Source organism: Lampetra planeri, chromosome 30 (genome assembly GCF_965212315.1).
Source record: "Lampetra planeri chromosome 30, kcLamPlan1.2.h2, whole genome shotgun sequence".
NCBI lineage: Eukaryota > Metazoa > Chordata > Hyperoartia > Petromyzontiformes > Petromyzontidae > Lampetra > Lampetra planeri.
Window position 1 is genome coordinate 7,740,758 of NC_136136.1, and position 20,489 is coordinate 7,761,246.

At 48.6% G+C, this 20,489-nt stretch overlaps 1 protein-coding gene across 1 annotated transcript in view; it reads right to left on the bottom strand.

Moving 5' to 3' along the window:
- Positions 1-20,489, bottom strand: part of LOC144728719 (neuronal PAS domain-containing protein 3-like) — a 92,245-nt gene that overhangs the window by 40,394 nt on the left and 31,362 nt on the right. The window lies entirely within an intron of this gene.

Here is a 20,489-nt window from a genome sequence, read left to right on the forward strand (position 1 = left end):
TTGTTAGAACGTGTCAAGTATCCTTGGATGGACAGGTGGATATGTGGAGAGACACAACATTTCCTGGCCAAAGCAAAGAAGCAGGGAATCAGGTGCCATGCAAAACTTAACATTTAATCAGTACAGCATTGGAATGGATTTAGTTATTTCAATTCCTTATTGTCGTATGCCATCATTAAACCGTAAAACATATATCTGTACACCTAAAACCTGTTCATAAAAAAATAACCTGCTCACTAATGTTACATTCTAAGCCTTACTCTCGTCTGTTTGAGCAGAGAATAACAAGACTTTAATATCGCAGCCACGGTGTAAGGCATTGTAAAGATACGGACGGACATTGCAAATGCTCGTTGCGGAATTGGCATTTATAAATAAACATAACAACTACGCTTGGACTGGCATCCATCCATCTCGTCGCACGAGGCAGCCTCCGCGTAGCGTGCGCATACAGTAAATATCTATACAATTTACCTAGCACGGAGCAAAACTACAGCGATGTGTGTGGAGGGCTCAGTGTTTTGCTTGTGCTTAACAGAATAGAACAAATAAAAATGGAAAAGACTTGTGATTCGTAACACACCATTAAGCCTTCCAACACAGAGGCATAATCTTCTCTCCCCAGCAAAAAAAAAAAACCCACCACATCCAAGGCATTGCATCCGCACCTCCTCCTCTGCCTTTTATAAACCGCATTAATGTTTGCAATACATGCATAAAAATGCCGTGCTGCCAATGAGGGGCACCACATATTAATGGCGTGTTAAAAATTTCTCATTATTTTGTAGTTAGGGTTTTCATTTACTCGTGATAACGGTTTTTCTAAAAGCAGCCATGCCTCAGTGAATGCTTGCAAGTTTTCCCCCAATAAGTTTGCATTTAAATTGAGGCTTAAATGTCATCATATTAATATATTTTTTAGCAAGGAATGGGCTTTTATTTATTTATAATACAGTAATGTATGCATTTTTTTAGACCGTTTTCAATCGCAAATTCAAATATCTCATGGCAACGGAAATGTTCTCCGATGCGAATGCCACGCCTTTGTTCAATCAACTGAATCAAAATAAATATTTCTCGAGAGCATCAAAGTCATATTTTTTTTTGGTTACACCAGATATATTTTTCTTGATGTATTGTCATAATAATGTCTGTAGGTCAAAATAAAATTAATCGCTGGTGTCGGGCAAAATAATTTTTTTTGTTAAAGATTATGAAATTTCGCACATTTTTCTTTGTAGCCATAAACGAGAAAAGGGCATGACATTTTAAGCTCTGATTGGCCCGGGGCTGGTGACTAGGCAATGGATTCAAAGTCTCTGTAAGGTGAATGTGAATTCCCAGCCGTAAGCAAGAAGGCCAAGCTCTTGACCTGTAATTGCTTTGCACCTTCATTCAACTTGGTTTATAGTGGTAATTGTGCCTCTCATTTATCATGTGCGGCCTGAACCTCCATGATACGACTGTCACAGCCTTAACCCCTTTCGCCGAGGACGGACCATTTGCGCGACGCAGCATTTCAAAGTTGCACGTCGCCATTGATTTACTGGCAGCCGCGCGCTCATTTAGGAATACTGGGGCACACCCTCCGGCGGAGATAGGGCACCGTAGGCTGCTGCCCCACGATGGCAACCTGCCGGTTATGTTGATAAAGCCGAGCATTAATTAAAACACTTGCGAAGGCGCGGGCACACCACACGCCCCCACACGTGCAACACCCACACACACGTGCGCATGCACACACCCTAAATGTCACCCGTTGGGGCTTTTGTTTTTTCCTCCCTATAATAATATCACACGCCAGGCTTCTCTGGAAAAGCTCGCTGCACAATGGGCTAATGCAGAACGCGAAACGTCCGGCATTTTTCGCGAAGGTTCCTTTGTTGGTCTGTTCGCACACGAAGCAAGACGCACACTGGCCATGCCTCGAGTGAATATGTGACACGTTGGGAATTTTCCCCGAGACGTGTGTCACACGTCAAGACTTTCCCTCTTCACGTGCAATGTCAGACGCCACCATACCCACGTGCCACATTAATCGCCATGTGCAGTTAACTCTCAGCGGCCGGCGCATGAGAGAGCGGGTCCTGTTCCTGGTAAAGGTGCGACATTTGACCAACGTTGGCATTTGGTTGGAACCCATTGGACAAACGTTCGACCAACATTGGGCCTTAACGTAGATAAGCAAGTAATGATCAATGTTATATTATGAATATTAACATTTGCGTTATGTCTTGCTTGTCCTGTTTATGAAGCTTCGCTCACTCCATCAACCTAAATGGCATACAATTTGCATTAACTGTAAAGGAAATGTAATTCTCACATGCGCAATGCGATGCCTGCATCGTGATTGCAAAAACACATTCAAACGGTTTGCTCCATGCATCGTCACTTGCCTAGTCAATGGGATCCCATGTGGAACCTGCCTGGAAATAAACGGGCAGGGATGGCCGGTGTGGTGGTGCTTCAAACACCCACAGCGCACGCTGGACACTGGCAGGGGGTGAGACCAGAGAAGTCAGCTGGACACAAGCTGGGGGTGACCAGGGACGTCAGCTTGACACTGGCAGGGGGTGAGACCAGGGAAGTCAGCTGGACACAAGCTGGGGGTGACCAGGGACGTCAGCTGGACACTGGCTGAGGGTGACCAGGGACGTCAGCTGGACACTGACTGAGGGTGACCAGGGACGTCAGCTGGACACAAGCTGGGGGTGACCAGGGAAGTCAGCTGGACACTGACTGAGGGTGACCAGGGACGTCAGCTGGACACTGGCTGGGGGTGACCAGGGATGTCAGCTGGATACTGGCTGGGGGTGACCAGTGACGTCAGCTGGACACTGGCTGAGGGTGACCAGGGTACCGCCAGAAGCAAGAGGTGCTCCGCACCCGAGCCTCCATCAGGGTGGGATCCCTCAAACTGACACGACGTTTTTCATGACCGATGGGAGGTAGCCGTCAATTGGGCCTGGATTTTCACGGATAGCCTTATTGTGCCAAGCCGGCAGCAACCGGGCCGCTTGGCTCACCTTAACCATGTCGTGGTGGCTGCAAGCGGCATCTCTCACGTCGGGTCAACTTAAGGTCTGTGTTCTTGTAAAGATGTTGATAAAAATACACAAAATACTAGATTTTAAGGTAGGAAAGTTAAACCCTGTGATAATAGGGTTTTCCCCTTTTTTCTGGCAACAAAACAGGTGTTAAGATGTTAAGACACCAAACTGAAACCTTTTACACGGAATCATGTCTGCATTAATCACAATACTTGTGGTCAGAATGCAAACAAAAACATACTCTGATAATATATGCATTGTCTTTGAAACTGATTGGTCTACACCAGAGACAGCTTTCTTTTGAGACTCGTCTCAAACGGTGTTAGACCAAAGGACGCCAAAAGGCGTTAAACCCTGTTAAAAACCTTGATTTGAAGCTTTCGTGACTGCAGGAATCCATACTCTTTGGTTCTGTCGCTAAAGTCACGTAAGTAGAAAAATAATAGATCACGACGTTTCGATCGCCACACAAGCAATCGTCCCACCTGATGACGATTGCTTGTGTTGCGATCGAAACGTCGTGATCTATTATTTTTCTAGCTACGTGACTTTTTCCGAAAGAACCAAAGAGTACATGTTAAAAACGTTAAACCTTGTTAAAAACAGACAATCCCTGATCCTCTGTCTGCGGAGGAGCGAAGGGAGTGCAGGCAGGGTGGACCGAGTGTGACGGGCTGTGTGGCTCTTTAAGCGTGACAAACCGAGATAGGAGCCGTGCCTGGCTGGGTGGGTCCACGGACCGGCCCACGTAGGCCCAGCAGCCAGTGGCATTAAACTACTTAAGCGCAAACTCCATTAGCCCACGTTCAAATCTGTGGCAATTAAGGGAGATTTTCGCTTCAGGGGTTTTATGCGACTGATCCCCAGTCGGTGAACCTCCCCATGCCCCCGGCGTGGCCCACCGGTGCCCGCAGGCCTCCCAATGCCCCCGGCGTGGCCCACCGGTGGGACCGGTGCCCGCAGACCTTCGGCGGCCCCTAACGCGGCACCTCGATAGGCGACTGCCCAGAGGAGGCATCTCAAACCGACATCGTCGCCGCTTAATAATTATTTGTAGGCTTAACCCCACGCCGGGCACACGGCGAGCGCTCAGCTCCAGTATTGTAGTAAAAGTCTTGGCGATGTGATTTATCGTATTATGTCTACACGCCCCACCAGCACGCTCTGCCGGAGCAGCGCTTATTTTTAGACGGGGAGCGCAAAAAAAAAACCCACCTTTCCTTTGTCGCATCTCGCGTGAGTCATCGATTCTCGTTAAAGCTTCATCTATCCCACCTTCCATTATAATTAGCATTTAATGAGATGATAATAATAATAATAATAAGCGGTATTGTTGTTTCGGAGAGAATCGGCCTAATAATGAGCAGGAGAGCTGACGGTTTCACAGGACCGCTCAGTGGACGTGAGAATTGCGGAGCGGAGTGATGTGACCTGACAGCAGAGTGCAGCCTCATCGCACCCCCGATATCATCTAAATGTGTTACCACAGCAATTTAACCCGGTGGCCGGAGCGACGCTGTAACTCCGCAAATTATCGTAAACCTATAAGCACAGATATGGTGGTGCTATATATGAGGGAAAACCTATAAGCACGTATATGATGGTGCTATGAGGGAAAACCGAAAGCATGTATTAGATGGTACTATATATGAGGAAAAACCTATACGCACGTATATGGTCGTGCTATGTGAGAGGCAAAACCTATAACCACGGATACAGTGGTACTATACACGAGGGAAAACCTATGAGCACATATATGATGGTGCTATGTATGAGGGAAAACCTATAAGCACGTATATGATGGTGCTATGTTTGAGGCAAAACCTATAACCACAGATACGGTGGTACTATATATGAGGGAAAACCTATAAGCACGTATATGATGGTACTATGAGGGAAAACCTATAAGCACGTATATGATGGTGCTATATGAGAGGCAAAACCTATTACCACGGATAACGGTGGTACTATACTGTATATGAGGGAAAACACATGAGCACGTATATGATGCTGCTATATACGAGGGAAAATCTATAAGCACGTATACGGTGGTACTATGAGGGAAACCCGAAAGCATGTATTAGATGGTGCTATATACGAGGGCAAACCTATAAGTACGTATACAGTGGTACTATATATGAGGGAAAACCTATAACCACGGATACGGTGGTACTATATATGAGGGAAAACCTATAAGCACATATATGATGTTGCTATATACGAGGGAAAACCTATAAGCACGTATACGATGGTGATATGAGGGAAAACCGAAAGCATGTATTAGACGGTGCTTTCTATGAGGGGAAACCTATAAGCACGACTACGGTAGTGCTATATATGAAGGGTGGTAAGAAATGCTCGCAGAATGACGTATTTGGCAAAAAAACCAAGATCCGCACAAAGATGATGCCAAGTTTATTCTGCAGCTCATTCCCAACGCACGCCACTTTACGGAACACTCAAGAGTATCCGCGATAATTGGTAAAGTCACAGAGGGCATCATAGATTTCCTCATCACACTATTTTACTCTTCTCTTATACGCATGCATTTTGTGAATATGACGTAGCCTGGTGAAGTGAATGGTGGTTTAACAGTCACACAGAAGAAACAACAGACAGCTCTTTGGTGTGGATTCATGCAGTGGGAGAGACTCGTATGTACAAACGACAAGGAGGGAGGTTATGATGTGTGGCGTTCGTTGGTGTTGGTGGTATTGCCGCTCTTCGTGGTGGTGATGTTAATGGTGGTGGTAATGATCGAGTTGGTATTGACGGTGGTGATGTTGGTGGGATTGATCTTGGTGTTGATGGTGATGGTATTGATGATGGTGGTGGTGGCAGTGGTGATGATGGTTGATATTGATGGTGGTGATCGTACATTGAATGTACCCACACACCTTTGCCATCCCATGGCACCAAAAAAGCATCTTTCCCACAAAAAATATAATTTTGCATCAGAAATGGAGCTTCTCTTTAGTAGACACTGGGGAGTCTCTGGTCACGCATATTGTGGGGGGGGGAAGGGGGAGTGTCACAGAGCGTAGTCACAGTTGCACTTTAACAAGCTGCCCACAAATTCGCGACGGCACCGATGAGTGGGTGGCGCACCTCCCACAGTCTTCTGCTACCACGGCAGCAGCAGCAGCATCGGCCAATTATTCACAGCCGCGTACCGTGGAGTCGTACACCGGGCACCTGTTAGCACACTCATCCCTTTTAATGCCGCATTGACTCATCCTCGTCTTCAGATTGGCGACGACGCGGCTCCGCGGGGGGGAGAAAAAAAAAGTGTTCTACCTCAACCCTCCCCTTGCTCTAAACGAGTGATTAAAGAGCGAGCGGGCGCATTGCGCAGGTTGACGCGACGAGCGGCCATCGTTAGCCGGAGCCGGAGGCCGAATCGGAACTGCGGGGAAAAAGCTACAGAGGCGAAGGCGGGATGGCCCAGGAGTCGCTCGCTCGCTCGGGTGTTTGATGAGCAGATGGCGGCACCTGCGGTGCGATGCGCTACCTAATTACCCTGTCACGTTATGGCAGCTTACACGGGCGACTTGCGCCGGGGGCCGCCAAGCGAGCGCGTGGAGCGCCCGCTAAAACCGCGTGACAAACAGCGTGTTTCGCGTCGTGTAACAGGACGCGTGTTTCGCTTGTCGCGTAACAGTTGCTGGCTGCCTCGTGGTCACCCTCCGGTCGCACGCGTCCACGCGTTGCATTCCTCGATGTCGATTAAGAACGGGCACCATCGGCAGACTGATTTATAAAAGAAAAAAAATCATACAAGATCTGATGGCAAACTCTTCAACCTTGGCCGTCTCAGATCCAAAACCAAAGTCCGAAAAGTCCTCATCAGAGAACTCCTATTTGCTGATGATGCCGCGCTGACAGCTCACACAGAACAAGGTCTGCAGACACTCATCGACCACCTTGCCAATGCCTACAACAACTTTGCCCTGATAATCAGTCTGAAAAAGACCAATGTCATGGGCCAGGATGTCAGCGACACCCCTTCCATAAACATTGGCAGCTACACCCTGGAAGCCGTTCAGGACTTCACCTACTTGGGTTTCACCATCACCTGCAATTTGTCCCTTGTCACAGAGATTGACAAGCACATTGGGAAAGCGTCTGCAGCTATGTTCAGGTTGACCAAAAGAGTGTGGGAGAACAAATCTATAACGCTCAACACTAAATTGCTAGTGTACCAGGCCTGCGTCTTTAGCACCCTCCTCTATGGGTCTCAGTCCTGGACAACATACGCCCATTAAGAACATCGACTAAACACATTCCATCTCCGATGTCTCAGGCGCATCGTCGGTAGCAGATGGCAATATCGCATTCCCAACACCTCAGTCTTCAACTTGGCCAACATTCCCAGTATGTACTCTCGACTCAGTCATAGGCGCCTGAGATGGCTTGGACACGTGCGCCGCATGCAGGATGGCAGAATACCCAAGAATGTCTTGTACGGCGAGCTGGAATCAGGCACACGGGTCACCGGTCGCCCGGTCCTGCGCTTCAAAGATGTCTGTAAAGAGATGCGACATCAACCCAAATGACTGGGAGAAAACTGCCGGCGACCGACTCAGCTGGCAGCAGGCTGTGAAAACAGGCCTCAGGAGAGGCGAGGAGAAAAGACACACTGCGTGGCAGATCAAGAGGGAGCGACGTAAAGAACTTGCAACAAACACCTCTGGAGCTGCCACCGCATTCACTTGCAATTGTTGTGGCAAGGATTGTCACTCAAGGATCGGCCTACTAAGTTATTCTAGGCGCTGAAAACCCTACAGCTGACCTCGTAAGGCGCAAAAGAATTGTCTCTCGAGACACAAAGGTCTATGACATGGGTCTACCGGTAGTGCATTTGTCGCTTGTTACATAGGTTTGCAGTGCATATCCAGCAGGCCATCCTGGGTAATTCTGTGGGCTATTAACCCCAACACATTCACAGTTTCCCTCACAGTGGTCGTTAAACATCCCGTGACATAATTTGAAAATAGTGGGCCAATGTGTGCCAGTGTCACGGTTCAATTTTCCCAATTTTTCGAAAAGATTATATTCAAATGGAATACCACCTAGCAAGCATCGTCCCCTACTGGCAAACTATTGCTCACTTGCAGGCCACTGCTGAGTCACCGTCACATGATTGCTATGAGTTTTGATGCAAGGTGCTCCGAGTTACTGAAGCATTAAGCTGCCTCTAAATACAAAGTTTATCGTTGTTAAAGGCAACGATCTGAGCCAGGTTGGCTCAGCAGTCGAGCGAGCGGCTCGCAATCGAAATGTCGTGAGTTCAACTCCTGGTTGTGGGTTGATTCAGTCCACCAGCGCTGTGCGATTGTCGGGAAGCCAACATTGGTTGTCTTATGGAGAGGCTGACCACCGTCATGGGAATGTAGAACTTTAACCGGTGGCTCAGGGAGCAGGAAAGCACTTTGACTTCATCATTATTAAAGTTATAAAGCATACGCACGTGTGCAAGACGGAGAGAAGAGAGCGCTGCGTGCGGAGTTATTTACTATGCACAAAGCCTACTTGCCATTCCGACGGCACCTTCGGTTTAGAACTGCAATGATGTATGTCCAACGGATGCAGGGTGCAATATATGCACGCCACAAAATACTTCTGGCGTTGCATCAGAGTGCGGTTTTAAAAACTCCGACAGTATCGCCGCCATGCAGCGCTCCTGCTATTTATTGTCTGGCCGAACGCCATTGCTCCAGATTTACTCACGGCTATTTGCTTCCTAAACAGAGTTACTCTATCATTGTCCAACGAGGCCATTCTCCGCGCAGCTTCCTTCCTCCAGATCCAGCTCCGGGGCTCGTGCAGCCACACAGTCGATAGCGATGCTGTGCATCATCTAGCCCTCCAGGCATCCTTCCGCACACACTACACACACCGCACGCACACCGCACACGTGCCCTCCTGCAGAGTTCCTCTCTGCCGCACGGTGCAAATTAGACCCCCGCAGGAGCGCGGCGTCAACGTCTTTAAAAAAGGGTGGTGGTTGGGGGGTGGTTACGAAAACTCAAGAGGGCGCAACGACACAGTCGACGTTCAACTAAAAATGTAAAACGAACGTTGAATGCTGAACGGAATGAGTCACGATACGATCGGCTCAAATTGTCTGTCGTGCATTCTGCCTGAGCTGTCTCCCCCCCCCCCGCCCCCCCCGGTGCTAGACATTGTACCAACATATTTTTGACTCCACCATGATAATTTTGAAGAAGGGGGTTGAGTCTTGAGCAGTGGGGGACGGGGGGGGAGAAGGGATCCGGCCTCCTTCAGCCGACCACGTGCGAAGGAGCTGCCGCACGGTACACAGAGTGTCTATGACGGGATCGTCGGTAATTAACGACTTGTTAATCGGACATGAGGTGGAGCTGAGTTGGTAAAACCACGAAGACAAACATCCCCCGGATAGCCTTAACGTACTTCTAGGGAGAGCGCTGGTAAGCAAGCACCTGAGAGACAGTTCGACACACGAGAGGGTGAGGACCAACAACCACGTCGGAACGCCTTTGTCTCCCCAGTGCTAATGTTTACACAATGCACCAGGTACTCATTTAAAGCCGAGGCAACCTAGGAGAGGCCAGGACCATACACGACATACGTCGGCAATGTTGGCTGTGAGCGGGACTCGAATTCGGATCGCCAGGTTCGTAGCGCAATGCGGCCAACCGCTGCACTACCGCCACGCAAACACACCCGCGGACACGTGAAGACTTTATCGCGTGGGCCTCATCCCTGTAAACATCCGCGCGTCTTCCGGGGCAACACAGAGATCATAATGAGATCTGAGAGAGTCCCAGGTGTGCACCAACAGCATCTCAGGTGTCACTGTTTTGCTCTGCGCCATTTTAAATCACTCAAGCGTGTCGGCCTCCTGGCTCGCGCTTCGTCAACACTGATGTCTAATTGCGGTTATTTAATAACAGACGACGCCTTTATGGACACCCGGTATATGGCTCGCTGGGTAAAATGCTGCCAACAATCCCGAGTAATGCGTTTAAAATCCTTGGCCTGCGTTGACTCGGCCCATCATCCTTCTAGGGTGGTCTAAAATGAGTACCGCCGAGTGAGTGTGCACCACTCAGTTTGGATGAGAGGGGCCGTCCATAAATGACGTCACGCGATTTTGGACGATTTTTGACCCCCCCCCCCCCTTCGTCACACGGCGTCACAAAAAGTCAGATCCCCCCCTCAAATATGACGTCACAAAGCTATGCCCCCCAAAAAAATATATAAAACATGCTTCAAATCGCTTTAAACTATTGCCATTGTAGTGCGTATGTAATGTAGCGATGCACTCTGATGTTGTAGGAGAAAACATTTATTAAAAAGTCTATTTAATTAAGTAGAACGTGTTGTCTATATTTATTTAAAGTTGCGCATTTTGATGTGACGTCACATTTCTCAACCTCTTAATTCTATATTTGAAGTTTTCGTAACTGCATGGATCCATACTCTTTGTTTTTTTCGGTAAAGTCACGTAGGTTAAAAATAAAATAAATTAAATTTACCCCCCCGAGGTGCGTGACATCTTTTATCGACGGCCCTAGAGGCCTACGGTGGCCGTGCTAAAGCTGGACTCGGTCCCCTCCATATGAATGTGTAGTTTCCACCTCTGCGTTAAAGGTTTTTTTAAAGTGATGATTGAGGCGCAGTCCGAGTGTGAGCGTGAGAACACTGTGGCCCTACAGAGAATGTGATAGAGACCTCGTGAAAACAGGACACTCTGTTTGGCCCCGTCCCTCGGTCGTTTCCACCTCGGTCACCTCCGCAGCAGCTGTAGGCTTTGGGGGTTACTGTCGGCACGGATATCTACGTTTCGTATCACAACTCTCCGCTTTGTTTTATTACACAGAGGTAATATGGCTGCTGCTAATGATTATGATGATGAGGAAATATGAGGGGGCGAGAGGGAGACGCGGCAGTGATTTTCATCGCGCGTGTGCCGTCAAACGCGCCAATAAAAAACTGCTTTGAGCGTCCTCTCTCTGTCTCTCTGTGTCTCTGGTCTGCGAGATCGCGGGGCATTGTTTTAATAAGTCCCCGAGTCAGACGGCGGCGGTAGCGGCGGCTCATCGTAGCGGCGGGTCGTGACGACTGATGATGCTTGACTCGCGTGCCTTGGCCTCATTACCGGCCGCGATAGTAATCAGAATTACCTGCCAAGGAGGGAACTTCTATTACGGGCACGGAAGATAAAATAAAAATAATAAAAAGGATTTTAATGTTTCCCTCCGCACTTTTGCGGCTACAACTCAACTGGAAGAAACCGGTTTCTTTCAAATGCTCAGCGGAGAGGACAGCAGCTTGTATCGATTGAGCACACAATTTTCATTCCACGTTATCTCCACGGCACAGGGTTCCGTGCGGTGGTGCCGATCGTAAGCTTATCAGTAAGGGCATCCCCTGGGGGTGTCCACAACCTACAGAGAGATCAAGCGAACGCGGACACGGGGAGACAATGCGGACAGTGACGGTAAGCTGCTCGGTAATCGTCATTATCGTCAATCATCATTATCACAGTAATTATCATCATCATCGCAAACAAAACCATCGCATTCTTCATCAATCACCAATTATCATCAATCATCACATACTCATCATAAGCACCAACAGCATCATTAGAACCATAAGTATCACCATTCATATCACAACCACCACAACCCGATATAATGATCATTTCCATCACCAGATCAACAATAATAATCACAATCAAAACCACCACCATCATAACTATCATCACATAACCCACAACCATCATCATCATAACCAGCAGGACAAAAACATTTGTACGTGTAGCGCAGTGTAAATTCAGAACGCTCCCTCTTCATGATGACATTGACTTTCTCGCGCCTCATATCTACACACAAACACGCATCGTCTTATTTAATTTATATTCCTTGAGCAGAATTGCTCTCCTCCCACAGGACCCACTGGCGGTCCCTGCACGAGCCGAGAAAGTGGGGACACAGGATCCCTGCAGACAATGGGCCAAAGCACAACTCCGCAAACCAACAACAGCGGTAGCCGCAAAACATCAGGAAACACGAGGCGTTTCGTTGTCTGCACGTGTTAAATCAATAATCCATCAACACGGCACTATTGCTTTATTACTGTGTCAGCCGGCACAAGTGTTCTGTCGTCTCCGCTTACGAAACCACCACCTCAGGTATCCCCTCACTCGACAACAACAAATACAACGCAAGTCGCTTCTGCCATTTTCAAAAACTTAAGGTGCACGGGAAACAAAAAAAAATCAAACGCGGCACGTCTGTGGAAATAAAATTATGGAATGCAAGCATTGAAAACAAAATTCTACAACTACCAGAAATGTGTCCGAGTCATGTGGTTTGGGGTTCGATTATCGTGCGCTCGTGTTTGCCCCAGGAGCCAGGCGACGGCCGCTTCCTCAGCAGCGAGAGAGAGGGCCCAGAGACCGCCCATCTCAGAGTGCCGTCAGGGCCCCACACGTGGACAGTGTCCATCGCTGACCATGGCCACGAGGAGCGTCGTGGCAACGTTGAGCCCCGGGTGTGGAGGGGGGTCAGCTGAATTTTATGATTGGGGATAATAATGTCGCGCCGGACGGAAGTAGTGGGTGCGTGGAAACGCAGGGACCTGCGTTTGATTCCCGGAAACCAACTTCATCACACCACACTGATCAGAATGGTAAAATATGGTTGAACAGCCCCCAAGATTGACACGGCCTTTGTCCACCAGTGACCCAGTAAACATCGAACGTTTACTGGCGGATTGAAAAAGGGACTTAAATTATTGTGGTCACACTGAAGTTGTCAGAAAAAAAAATGGTTGACTTTTTTTAAAATGAAGACAGCAACAATTTCACGATTGTCCACGGGCCTCGCAATATTATATCCGTGCTCCGTTGTGGGGAATACTTTAGCAAAAGACGTCCTCAGCAGTCCAGGGAATCAGAAAAAGGCAGCCACAGCGCCGCTTGGGGCTGTTGGTGTGCTTTATGCGGCGCATTTATATCAATCATTTTATTTATACCGCCACGGCGGATGTCGGTAAGCAAAACAGAAAACATGCAGTACTTCCAGCGCGCTACTTCTGCGAGCATGCCGACATCAGCGGTTTTGGAAATGACCCAGCAATCGTTGCATTAATATTTTAGCGCTGGGTGTCAGACACGTGGCGAGCTGGCGTGTGTCATTTCAAACAGACATGTGCCAGGACTTATAAGATGAGCTGGAAGCCGGTTCACCGTGCACACCTTCTCATAACTTCAGCTCTCCGTGCGTGTTCATTTCAATCGTTAAAGCCACACACACACACGATGTTGTTGAAAATCGCAAATAAATGTTATAAATAGCACTTAAAGTAACCGTCGCAATGATAATGTTTTTCGCTCAGGCCGGATGTTTTAATCCCTCGAGCGACGGCAATCAAGCACAAATGTTCAAAACAATTGTTATGGAAACGTCCCATCTCTCCGGCAACCGAAATTAAGTGGCGAAATATCCGTGAGACCTTCGCATTCTCCGCTCTCACAATTCCTGCACGAGCCGTCGCAGCAGAGTGCGCTGTGATGTTTCTCCACGGGGCCTTATTTCAAATTCAGGAAAATTCAAATAGGCCAGCATGCTGACCTAACATGGGACTTGAGCTCACCATGGCAGCCAGCGTGTGATCTTAAAATAATAAAGATGGGGCTGACCACCTGCTCGCGTAGCTGATTCATCATCCGGACAGACAACCCGGTTCAAGGTTTTTGAACTCGAGGCAGCAACAACACTCCAGATGATTCCGCGAAATGATCCATCACCGATCTCAATTGTACAATTACACATTCTAAGGGTGCGGCGAGAACAGAATGCGATGGCGGTTGTATTTCTCGAGATTTTCTGGTACGATTCCGTTGGACGCAATTGACGCGCAGGGTATTAACGCACACGCGCGCACGCACAGACGTGCACGCGTTTGTCTCCCTTCTCATCTGCATTATCGACCTGGCCTTGCGTGAACCAGTTAGGCGCGGCACTAACAGAAGCATCGTGAGATGGACCCCCCCCTCCCCATCAGAGATGGAACGCTCCGGCACAGTGCCCTGCACCTACACGTGCTGCTACGATAGAGCCTCACTGCCGTCCGTGCAGGTGTGGCACATTACGTGGAGTGTGCCACTTCAAAGAGAATAAATGCTCTCTCACCCCTCCTTACACACACACATCACAAACGACAATGGCAAATACAATGCACTCGTTTCTAAGTGCTCGTGGGTATTTTTTCGCTTGTCATGTCCTTCCTGCGGAGTTCTTTCTCTCCGTGTGCAGCGAACAGCCCGGTGCCAATTCTCATTCTGATTGTGGAGCGGTGGTGCAGTGTTCAGCTCGCCGTGCTGTGAATCTGGTGGACCGAGTTCGATTGCCGGCCACGGCTAACGTGAGTAGCGAGTGACATCTCAGCAAGTATACGGACCCCCCCGTTACCAGAGACTTTAATTAACCCCAATTAATGAAGTATGGCTAAACAACCGCCCCATCCGGAAGAGGATTATTATTATATAACGTCTATTCAAAAACCTTAAAGTAATCATATTCGTAAGTTACACCATATAATCTCCAAATTCCATTGTACGATTGGCTGTAGAGTCTAATGTATACGCTGAATGAAAAGCGCATTTTTGTCTATAAAAATGTAACAGTAACGCAATAAACAGTGGAATGAATCACAAAAAAGCCTTTCATGTTGGCAATTTTCGTTTTAATTGAAAGCTATTGACACGTTGTAATACAATTCTCCACTGCATTCCTCTTTACTTAAAAGAGGGGCTAATTATCATGGCTGTAAATAATTTATGAAGCCTGCCCGCTTGCAGCTAATCCATAATGTATGCTAAAAACCGTGATTGCCCATAACAACCTGCGTTTTAAAAGATCGTAGTGGCGGATATGCAAATAGGGGGGGGGGTGGCCGTTTCAAGCGGAGTGCAGCCGGGGGGAAACGTCACGCACACAGCGAGCAAACACCAACCTCGGCCGAAACGGACAGAGACGGAGAGAGGAACGCACGGTGATGCGGATAAAAGGGGCGATTTCCTCAACAACAAAAAAATAAAGAGCGCGAGGAATGCCCTAGACCCCATAGCCAGAACCTTGCCCTTCAGAAATGCACCCCACTGCGTTTCCATCAGCTTCCCATCTGCCCTCCCCGTGCAAAACACTCCGCTCTGAAGATTATCTTTCTTTTCACATACCGTATACGTGATTTCCTATTGCAGGCACTCCACATATAAAAGAGTATTTAGGGTGCGCCAAAACCCTGAACGATTTCAACCGCATTTTAGATCAATAAAGAGAATGCGGTGCAGCGAATGTGTCTCTCTTTGCCGTCACAAAGACGTCCCGCTTGGCTTTATTTCAATATACGGAGACACGAATCACGAGCAGTTGCAGCAGCCGCAACAACACCTTAACGTTAAGTGGTCACGAATTGGGCTGCCACCTTCTTAGGTATAAAACACCGGCATACATCATCATCATCATCGTAGGAGGAGGATATCTAAAAACGAGCAGAAGGGGTGAGCACGGTTCAGGAATTATTGAAGGGGAAACAATTTTTTTTAATTTAATTTCAGTATTTTTTGTTTGTTATATTTCTGATTATAGCAATGTCGGGTACAATAATATGATCTTGATTTGAGGCTTTCGTGACTGCAGGAATCCATACTCTTTGGTTCTTTCGGTAAAGTCACGTAGGTAGAAAATAATAGATCACGACGTTTCGATCGCAACACAAGCAACCGTCATCAGGTGAGACAACCACAGCGAGAACAATCTGCTGAAGTCGGCGTGGTTCATGTAGTTGTCTCACCTGATGACGATTGCTTGTGTTGCGATCGAAACGTCGTGATCTATTATTTTCTACCGACGTGACTACAATAATATGAGTTTATCATGAATACGCGTATATCGTGGTAGAACCTAATGCCGATAGACCCTACTCCAAGCCGGCTTAGCAGTGTTCTGGAAAATATCGAGTGAATAATTAAACCCCGAATGCAATGTGAACGCACCTGTCTCAAGCGGCGTATCTTTAAACAACTGACAAAAACCGGGAGTGTTGGCGCCACCAAGGACTTCCAGGATGACAGCTACCCACTCAAAAAGAGGACGACGCTGGGAAAAACCAGACAGACGTCGTTGATGCGGCGACCAACTTTTGAGTGGATTAATGTAAAATACAAACAACTCGCCGCCATCTCTGCACCCTCAGCTCTTAGTTTTTGTTTTACACCAAACCAGGACACTCTGCATCTCTGTTGGCCAAAGCCGCACAAACACTGCAGGTTATTTGCCCGATGAAAAATAAAAACTATTTGCCTCTTGAAGGAAGATGACCTTCGGTGGAATCACATTCTCCAGGAGGCATTCGCAAAGGAAGAAAAGCAAAAGAGCGGGGAAAAGAGCAATCTGCTCGACGTTGGGCCACCCGAGTCGCGGGGAAGAGCGACGGGAGCCGACGGTAGCCGACGGGAGCCAGCGCTCCGGCGCCTGGCGCGACCCGATCCTGCATGCTAACGAGCAGCAGCGCGGACGCGTAATTTACTCCCATCTGTTGGAAGCGGGGAAATGGCAGCGGTGATTGCAGCAGGGGGGGCCTTGTAACATCTGCATAGACTTGACAGCAGCTGTAAATATAAAACAAACACCCCTGGGGGTGGATTTACGATCTAATTTGTCTGCGCAATGGAAGTTATGATAACCTGAAGTGGGAAGCCGCGTGCCGAACGGCTCGTACCGTGGTCGGAGGTCTCGCCCGACGGGACGTCTCGAAAAGATCGTTTTAAAGAAATGGGACGGAGAACGAGCGGCGAGCAGAGCGTGCGTATCATCCGAAACGCGGGCTGAAATAAGACAACAGAGTCTCATTGTGTCGTGGTGGCCACTGGGGTTGTTGACCAAACGTCACCACGGGAAAGGTGGAGCACAAAGCCCCGGTTCAGATGCCGCTCACCCACGATGTTAGCCGTGGCCAGGGATCGAACTCGAATGTCCAGGCTCAGAGCACAATGCGCCAACTGCAAAGCCACCACTGCCACCCACTTACGAACACTGATTAGCGTACGGACACGCAGGGACGATCTTGTGAAAACAACGAGAAGAAGTGAACACACACGGTGCCCGCGGGTCATGGTTCGGATTGAGAGACCGTCAGTGTAGAAATTGTACTAATTGTCATTTATATTTTTTGTCGCCACTTTAATTACCCCGCATGCACGCTGACGTTTTAAGAAGCAGATAACATAAGCAATGCATTCAGGGACATTCGAATGAAGCCAATGTGAGGGTGGGAGGGTGGAAGGTGTGGGAGAGAGAAACAGTTTAAAAAGGGATGTTTCATTTCAAGTGGTGACCACTGCATTTCTCCCTTCACAGCAAAATATTTTAATCGGCCTGTTTCGCTAAAACAGAAATTGTTGATGCAGCAACCAACTTTTTAGAGGATTAATGTAAATACGAACATACGCCGCCATTTCTGCAACCTCAGCTTATTTTTTTACAACAAACCGAGACACTCCACATCTCTGCCGGCCGAAGCCGCAAACACTGCAGGTCAATGCCCATTGAAAAACTATTTGGTTCTTGAAGGAAGCTGACCTTTCGTGGAATCAGATTCACCAGGGGGAGACATTAGCAAAGGTGGGAAAAACAATCGCAGGGAAAAGAGCATTTTGTTCAATTTCAAAAAGGGTAGCGCCGCCTTGGCCCTTTCCCACGGATGTCTGCGAGCACATTACGGTATTGATTACCGTCCTTCCCGGACTCAACCACCGCTGCGGCCAGTCCTACAGAGCCGGACGTAGCCTGAGCCGAGACGGCATGCAAATGGCGAACGTTATTCCGTAACTGGCAACGGCTGGCGTCGCGGCCAACGCACACAAAGCATCTCACCGCCGCTACCGCTGCTGCTGCTGCTGCCGCCGCCGCAACGGCTGCGGTGCTGTGAAAATCCTCGCACTCAAAATCGAAAACGAAGAGGCAAATTCTACGGGCAACGACTGACGCTGCCGTCACTTTCTCTGACGGGCTCTTCCCATGGACACGTCAGTGTCGTGGAAAACGGAGACATTAATGGATGGGCCCGGCCGATGGTCTGGCAGACGGCCCGGTGGGCGGCCTATTGGACGGGCCACATGGAGAGACGCCGGGCAGCGCTGAGTGGCTCGGTAACATCGGCAGCTGTTAATTTCCAAAAATGGCATCCATTAAAAATCACTGGTCGTACAAAAACCCCAAATGTACACGAGTGGCCCTTTCATCAATCCACCGCCGCATGAACTCGGGGCCTCGCCGCATCGTGCCAGTCGTAGATGTGATTTGACCGTACTTTACCACTCTGGTCTGTGTGGGTTGGTGAAGGTGGGGAGAAAGGACGTTGGAGCATAGAAGCGCAGTACAACAATGGATTGTGCTGCACTGTCCTCGACCCCAGCAGCCACCGATGACAACCCGGCATGCAAAGGTAGCCACCCATCGAAGCACTCTCCAGGCCCCAAAAGCCTGCTCAGCTTCCCAGATCTGACAAGAACGAGTGCATTGCGTATAATTTGTCCTGAAAAGTTGTCGCCCGTCAACTCAGAGATTCTCTATCAGAACCAAAATAGGAGCCCGCAATCACAATGTCTCTGCTGCAAGGAAGAGCAGCACCGCGAGACAGTGAGCGGTGGTAATAACGCTGGCCGGAAAACACCGCACACACGCCCACGGTGATGCGTCGTGCAAAGCGAAGGTACACATGCGCAGATCCGCACGTGACGCAAGAACCACGTCGCATGCAGCGCCAGTGGGATCCATTTTTGGAATAAATGAAAAAATTCCGCCTCCGCAGCGCCGTCGAACGCGACCGCCGGGTTCGTCGCCCCGTCAACGGGTGCGGCCGGCACCCTCTCGCTCAGTTAGGTAGGGGACCGTACCCTTTGTGTGGGCAAGGCTGGGCCTTGATCTACCGCGAAGAAGAACCGCTGTGGGCGAGCGTAAGCATTTCCGTCGTTACGTAACCCGCGTAAGTTCAGCAGTTAGGTGTGGAACCTGACCCGACATCTATAGGATCAGAGCCGGCTTAACGAGCCTCAATTTAAAATGGATTTATTGGCGTGCATATTTGCATGACTTGAATGTGCATTAATGTCCAATGATGCAGTGTGAAGCACAAATTATGGGTAATGGTAATTGAACATTTTGTGTGACTCATTTAGCCATTTTAATGAGTAAACACACCATTCTTTAATTGCAAAACAACAACAAGGCTGCATGTCTAGGCAACCAAATTCACTGGCCATGGAATTATGTTCAAAGCTATTTAAAAATATTTATATAAAATACTGTGCAAAAAAATCGTTTAGAATTTACATATGTTTATGCATTCGATGCTTCATGTGCATTCCCTCCCCAAAGACAGAGCGTGGCTACGCGCAGAACAGCAGCAGCAGCGAAGACGCCGAACAGCTGAACAGCATTACCTCGATTGTGGCAAGTTTTGTGTGACCTTCCCATCTGTGAAATACCACGAGATAATCATACGGAGGAGGAGGAGAGGAGGGCCTGATAGATTAAACAGATATGCACATGCTAAGCCGCATTTAATATCCTGTGAGAAATGCGGTCTCTCGACAAATAACCACCCTGCCATCTGACAAGCCACACTTCATTTCCAGGCTGCGAGCATCTCCGCCGGGCATTAGTCACTGGGGGGGGGGGGGGGGGGCCACGAGAGACCGCCGGAGGAGACGAACGGAAAGTTGCCGGCAAATAGGAACGTCAAACAATAAGCGAGACTTTTTGCGCCGTTACGCGACCTTAATTTTGCGTGCCGCGCTGTCCGTGATGTAAGGTTGGTATGGATAGGTGCACCGTGTACTCCGGTGATAGTGCCTTACGTCGAGGGATGCTTTTTGTTTGGAAATCTGACAGCGTTGCTCAAAGCTGACAAATGTATGAATGCTGAGTGGGACACACGGTCAGTAGCTCTCCATAAGAATAATTTATAGCCCGTCGTTAATACACTGCTGGTTGAAACCCAAGCCATGCCATGTCTATCATGGGGTTGTTTGGCCATACTTCACCACACAGGACCGTCGTTTCAGATATCACTCACCACCAGGGCTTAAACGTCTCGCCCAATAATTTCTGGAACACTGCTAGGCGGGCTTGGAGGAGGGATTATTATCGTTGTCATGCATTGCCACGACAAGGTAAACCTATCCATAACACTCCTATACTATTGCACCAAATATTCTTAAAACATTTTAAACAGGTTTACGAAGCATCTGAATGGCTCCAATGTGAACTGTGGGAACTGCTTGCCGAGTCCATGCAACCGCCTTATTTTGCCGAGACAGACGCGGCGTGCCGTGATAATAGCCCGGCAACGGCGTTCCGGACCGTTCCGGCTGAACGGAAG